This window comes from Vigna radiata, chromosome 7 (genome assembly GCF_000741045.1).
Source record: "Vigna radiata var. radiata cultivar VC1973A chromosome 7, Vradiata_ver6, whole genome shotgun sequence".
NCBI lineage: Eukaryota > Viridiplantae > Streptophyta > Magnoliopsida > Fabales > Fabaceae > Vigna > Vigna radiata.
In genome coordinates, this window is record NC_028357.1 from 48,038,624 (window position 1) to 48,045,676 (window position 7,053).

Here is a 7,053-nt window from a genome sequence, read left to right on the forward strand (position 1 = left end):
ACAACAATATAAAGAAACAAAAATATTTTTTTGGTTTTTGGGCCCGACAAGGATTGACCTTGCTCCTACGTATTCTCATTCAAAATGAGAAATCAGGGTTACGTAGTTCTTTCGGAAAGATTACTTGTGGTTTGAGAATATTTTGATATTTTTAATATAAAGGAAAAGGTTTTCTAGCACAAGGCCTACACGAACGGTCGCACGTGTGCTTAAACCTTTCAAAATATTTTTATTTGATTTTTATTTTTATAAAGGAAAAGGAAAAGATTTTCAGCACAAGGCCTACGCGAGCGGTCGCACGTGTGCTTAAACCTTTTCAAAATATTTTTAATTGATTTTGAATTTTTTTGTAAAAGAAAAGGAAAAGATTTTCAGCACAAGGCCTACGCGAGTGGTCGCACGTGTGCTTAAACCTTTTCAAAATATTTTTATTTGATTTTGAATTTTGAATTTTTGTAAAGGAAAAGGAAAAGATTTTCAGCACAAGGCCTACGCGAGCGGTCGCACGTGTGCTTAAACCTTTTCAAAATATTTTTATTTGATTTTGAATTTTTGTAAAGGAAAAGGAAAAGATTTTCAGCACAAGGCCTATGCGAGCGGTCGCACGTGTGCTTAAACCTTTTCAAAATATTTTTATTTGATTTTTATTTTTGTAAAGGAAAAGGAAAAGATTTTCATCACAAGGCCTACGCGAGCGGTCGCACGTGTGCTTAAACCTTTTCAAAATATTTTTATTTGATTTTTATTTTTGTAAAGGAAAAGGAAAAGATAAATAACTAAATAAAATAAAAAAATAAAAATAAATACACTAAATATTAAATGACAAAAATAAAAAACAATAAAACAATAAAAGGGGTGGAGGTGCCTAAATAAGAAAAAGGGGTGTCTAAACCTAATTTACTCCTAATAGTAAGTTGGGCCTAAGTCCAAGAAAAAAAAGTGTTAGAAAGGAAAACAATAGCTGCAAAAAGCAATTCAAACATAAGACCGGACTGGGCCTAAGCCCGAAAGAAAATGGGGTGGTGGAAAGTAAAATAAATCTGCAAAGTGGAAACTCTTTGGTCTGGCTCGATATGAGCCCAGATGAATACTAGTAGGATGCTAGATGGCAAAAAACGGGGTTGCAGAAAGAATAAAAAAAAAACCAAATGGCCTGATATGGCCCAATCCCTCTCTTCAGAAACCCTAGGGTTTTCTCACCCCCAAACCCCTCAGAAGGGTTCCCATTCGAAACAACAACCAAAGGCAACTGGGTTTTCTCTCCAGCGCACAAGTGCCTCACTCCCCACCGGCGTACCATCCGGCCAGCCTAAGCGTCGCCGACGATCACTCACCACTAACACCACGACCGACCGCGATGTCGGATTCTCCTCCCAAGCTTCTCTGCACGCGAGGAAGAACATATTCTCTCCCAGTAACACCCCTACTTCCATCGTCCACAGGAACCGATCACCGCGAGTTGCAACCCAAGGCTGGCCGTTGATTGCCAGTTGCACCTGAGTCGCTGCGGGTCACGCCTGAACAAAACGTTTTCGTTTTCCACCCCACATCGTCACCGTCAAACACCACCATAACCGACCATGATAAAAAACTTGCTCAGTGACAAACATCCACTGTACATTCGCCAGTGAAAGCTCGAATCCGATATTTGCCAATGAATGGGTTCCCTGCTTGATTGGGTTTTTGCTCATAGAGTTTCCCTGTGTTTCAGACATTTGTTTGGTCCTACGTTGGTTACAGGGCTGGTGAAGGAATGATTGTTTTATTTGGTTTTGGATTATTGGTGATTCGGATTACTGTTTTTGGGGTTGCAGGGGAACAATTTCATGGAGACAGCGATGGAAAGGATGATGACAATTTGGGGTCACAGAGTGTTTTGGATTGTTATTCCGGCGAGGGATAAATTGATTTGGGAGGGAATGTTCGAGTTGGCTATTCCGGTGAGAGCTAAATCGATTCGGGAAGGAGTATGTAATGTAATCAGGAATAGAGTGTAGAGATGTTTGGGTGATTGTTTTGCAGCGTTTTTTTACTGAAATCCCAGGGAAATAGGATAAATGTACATGGTGAATGTGGAGACAGGATGACATGGATCGGTCCTAAGGACCGGTGATGATAGCATACGAAAACGAGGAAGATGATCACACCATAACGTTCTCGAACATATTATTGGCAATCATCATCTGTACTATCAAACACGAAAATTCTATATATTATGCATTATGAGAATAAGGAGTAAGTTGTATACCTGAGAATTACTCTTATATTCCTCACTTCCTATATCTTCTATGCCTAACTCCGATGATCTCTGCTTGCAGTCCCAGAACCTCTTCCCTTCTCTGATTTTTCTCTGCCTTATCCACCCAAAATTCTCCTCTCTTTCGTGCCACCAAAAACCTCTTCAAAAACCGTTTTTCCCTCTCTCCTGCTCTCTCCAAAATTCCCTAACAAACTTCTCCCTTCTTCCCTCACGCACACTCTCCTCACCCCATTCGAATCTTCTTTTTTTTTTCACGCGTTTTTTCTTTGACACGTTTTTTTTTTTCTTCTTCCTTTTCTATTTTTTTTTCTTTTCTTTTCGTTTTTTTTTCTTTTTTTCGTTTTTTCCTTTTACCTTTTTTCATTCATTTTTTCCTTTTTTTTTCTTTTCTTTTTTTTTCCTTTTTTTTCAATTAAATCAAATAGTAAAAAAAAATTAATAAAACAAAAATAAAATAAAATGAAATAAAAATAAAAATAAAATAAGACAAAAAATAAAAAACTACTCTTATTATTTAGTTACCCGGACGAAATTGGGTGTTGACAGTGTAGTAAAAAAACCTTTGAGAACAAAAGTTCAGGGCACAATAAAAGAAAAACACTAGTACAAAAATCATATTTTATGACGTACAAAAACAAACTATGACGTACATAGTTTTGTACGTTATAACAGGTCTACATATTTTATGACGTAGCAAAAATTTACGTTATGTGAACATATTATGACACTGTTTCTAGAAGAAATAACTCTAATGAATGTGAACATCAATAATTTTACTCAATATCAATTCGAAACAATTTTCTTCAATATTCATATAAAAAAAATGGACTAATTTTAGAAAGAGTGTCATAATATTAATTGAGTAAAATTTTCTATGTTCACATTTATTGGAATTATTTCTTTTAGAAACAGTGTCATAATATGTTCAGATAACGTAAATTTTTGCTATGTCATAAAATATGTAGACCTATTATAACGTACAAAACTATGTACGTCATAGTTCATTTTTGTACGTCATAAAATATTATTTTTGTACTAGTGAAAGAATGATGCAGAGATGACATACCTTTGTAGCTTATGGAATTCCCTTAGTGTTTCCTCAGTAGTTGTTGTTGACAGTACCCTTATATGTGAGAACCTATTTTGCTCTATACTCTTTCTTTCAATTTCTATTATCTCTAGGTCTTTTTCTCTATTTTTTCCAGTCCCCTTTTTCTTTCACAAAGTGCGTATTTATATACACACATGGTAATAATATGACAATTTTGTCTTAAATGAGAATTAATTGACATTGTACAAAACAGGAAAAGAAAAGGTCTTGATTGCAAGATAAATAAATCAAATAATATTGATTACAAAGATTATTATAATAATTTTCAGAAAATTTGACCATTTAAAAAAGGATCTTATTTTTCTCTTCAAGAAGAAACTAATGCAGCAAATTATATCAATATATTTTTTAATTATTGCTTACCATTATTTGCCATAATATTTATTCAAATTATTACCATATTAAACTAATATTTCAAAAACACATTCTAAAGTGATGTGTCGTGCATTAAGGAAGATTATTTTATTATTTCCCTTCTCCTTTTTTTCCTTTACCCACCATTAATTATTATTCTCTTATTCTTTAATTTTAATTATTTACCTTTCTGGACGAAATTGGGTGTTGACACAATGCATATACTATCTATTATTTAAACGAGTATTGACATCATCTTTCTTCTCTTTTATATTTAAAAATGTTCTAATTAAATTATTAAACATGTTCTTTTCAACATGTATTACATATATCTGTCACAAGTTCTCTTATTCATTTACAATGAAGAAGAGTTAAAACAAAAATATTAAGAGAAAAGAGAAAAGAAGATGAAACAAGACAATTCTCAAAATAAAAATTTCGTAAATGATTTTTTGTGTATAATTTTGTAGCACATTTATATCATATATATATATATATATATATATATATATATATATATATATATATATATATATATATATATATATATATATATAAGGCAAATTTTCAAAATTAGGGTATGTAGTTTGACTTGTAATTTACGAAAAAAAAGTAGTTTGATTTTTTTTTTACATGTTTAGGATATGTTGTCAAAAAAGTTTAAATTTAACCTTAATCCATATAGATTGGAGTAAAAAAAATCCAAAAAAAAAACTCACAGATTAAATAGCTCCAAAATCTTATTAGTTTTCTATTGAATTAAGCTAAATAAAAATAATCAGACTTAAAAAAAAAAGTATAAAAGGATAATGATTTAGTTAGAGTCATACTATCATATACCCTATCCTCTGTTCTATCATACATGAATTTACAACCCAGTTTGAGTCCTAGTCGATGAATGACCAATGAACATCTTTTACGTTGTGGAACTCTTCTGACAATATCATCTTCATACTCCTGATTAGGTTCATGCTTCCCATTCTCCATACTAAGGAGAGTGTTAATCTTAAATTTCAGTGAAAACCTATTTAACGAAATAATTACGAAGGAAAATATTAAATGTGTAACCTTATATAGTTATTATTGTTTATCATACAATGACTGAAAATATATTTAATTCAATTTTTTAAAAACATGTGTAATCTTTTTTTTTATGAGATAAGTATTCAACAAAACTACACATTAAATAATATAAAAATGAAAAATATAGGAAACTATTATTAAGATAAAAATTTGTTTGGAGTGTTGTCATCACAATTAAAAATTCTATTGGATAAATGTGTTTCATGAAGAGTTTGCAATTTTGACTAAAAAGGTTGTATGAAAAATTATACAATTTGTTTTTTTAAAAAATATATGAGAATGAATAAAATTTTCAAGCTAGCAAATATGAGCTATGGATAAAAGAAAAGTTTGATCTATTAAACATAATGTCAAATGACTATTTTTATTTTATATACTTAAATAAAGTGACGTACTGCAATAAGACTCATTCAGTTTTACTATTATAAGGTGATTTAGGAAATATTTTAAGATGTATTTGTTAGAACAAATATTTTAATAATATATATAACAAAATATCAATAGTTTAATTACATCATAATATTTCTCGTTATCATATATTCACAAAATATATAATATATAAATTAAGGTACACAGTATTGTTATTATTATTCTATTAATTAGATATTTCAGTTTATTAATATTATTTAATATCAATCTTGATATTATTTGTTTTCATCAATGAGTCATAGAGTTCAAAAAATACATATGGTATTTCAGCTAAAAATACATTCTCTATCATATTTCCTCTCTTTTAGTAAAAAATATATAAACTCTCTTGTAGACATCAATAATTGATAAGAAATAATATATTTGATTATAGTTTATCTTATTTAGTTTATGCATAATTGATTCTGTCTTAAATAATTGATATATTATTTTCTTAATTATGGTTATGTACATTCTATATATTGTACGCTGGTTACTCTTTCAATATCAATAAAACACATTTGTTACAATCCTTACATGGTATCAGCCTAATTTCGATCCTTCTTTACCCTTTTTTCTTTTCTTTTCTTCCCTATGGCTAATACTGATGGTGCTTTCTCCTTTAACACCATGATCCACATGTTAAACATACGTCTCACCTCAACCAATTTCATTCTTTGGCGTCGTCAGCTCCTTCCTCTTCTCGAAGGACAAACCCTTTATGGTCATATTGATGGCTCAATCATAACTCCTCTTGCGAAATTGCCTGCTGCTGATGGATTTTTTACGGTTCCTAATCCAGTCTTTATTACGTGGAAACAACAAGATCCGAGAGTTTTGAAATGTATTTACATGCCGTTGAATCTACTCCCTCTCAAGCTGATTTTCATACCACTACTTAACGTTCCTCTTAATCATCCAATACACGTTTTCAATCTGGATCGCGTTCTTTCTCAACTGGAAAAACAGGTCGTGGTTACCAATACTCAGGTCGTGGTGGTCGCGGCAGAGGACGTCGTTCTATCCATTGTCAAATCTGCCGAAGGGAAGGTCATTATGCCACATGTTGCCATCAACGTTATGAAGGTGGCCCACCTCAATCTGCCAATCTTGCTGAATCATTTGCAAATTCTTGCACTCTATCAAATTCAAATCAGTTTGATTGGTACCTCGATACTGGAGCTTCAGCATACATGACAACAAACTCATCTGATTTAGACTCAATTGAGCCTTATTCTGGTAATCACACAGTTATTGTTGGAAATGGTAATGCTCTCCCCATTTCCCATATTGGATCTCATCGTTTGAAAAATAATTTAAACCTTCTTGATATTCTTGTTGTGCCTGGACTCCAAAAGAATCTCATTTCAATTAGCAAACTTACATGTGACTTTCCTGTGGATGCTATCTTTACTGACACATCTTTTCTACTTGAGCAAAGGGGTACAAAGGAAATTCTAGCAAAAGGGAGGCGTGAGCACAACTTATATGTATTGGAGCATGTTCAAAATGCCTTTGTTTATGTTTTAAATTCCAATAAGCTACGATGATCATTTGAATTGTGGCATTATCGTTTGGGTCATGTTCACTTTAATACTATTTCCCATTTAAGAAAAAGAGGTCTTTTGTCTTTATCTTCTATTTTACTAACTCCTTCCATTTGTGACTCTTGTGAATTAGCTAAAAGCAAAAGACTACCTTATTCCCTAAATGAGAAACGCGCATCGCATGTGCTAGATTTAATTCATTGTGATTTATGGGGACCTGCTCCCATTTGTTCAAAATTTGGGTTTCGATATTATGTGATTTTCATTGATGACTATTCCAGATTCACTTG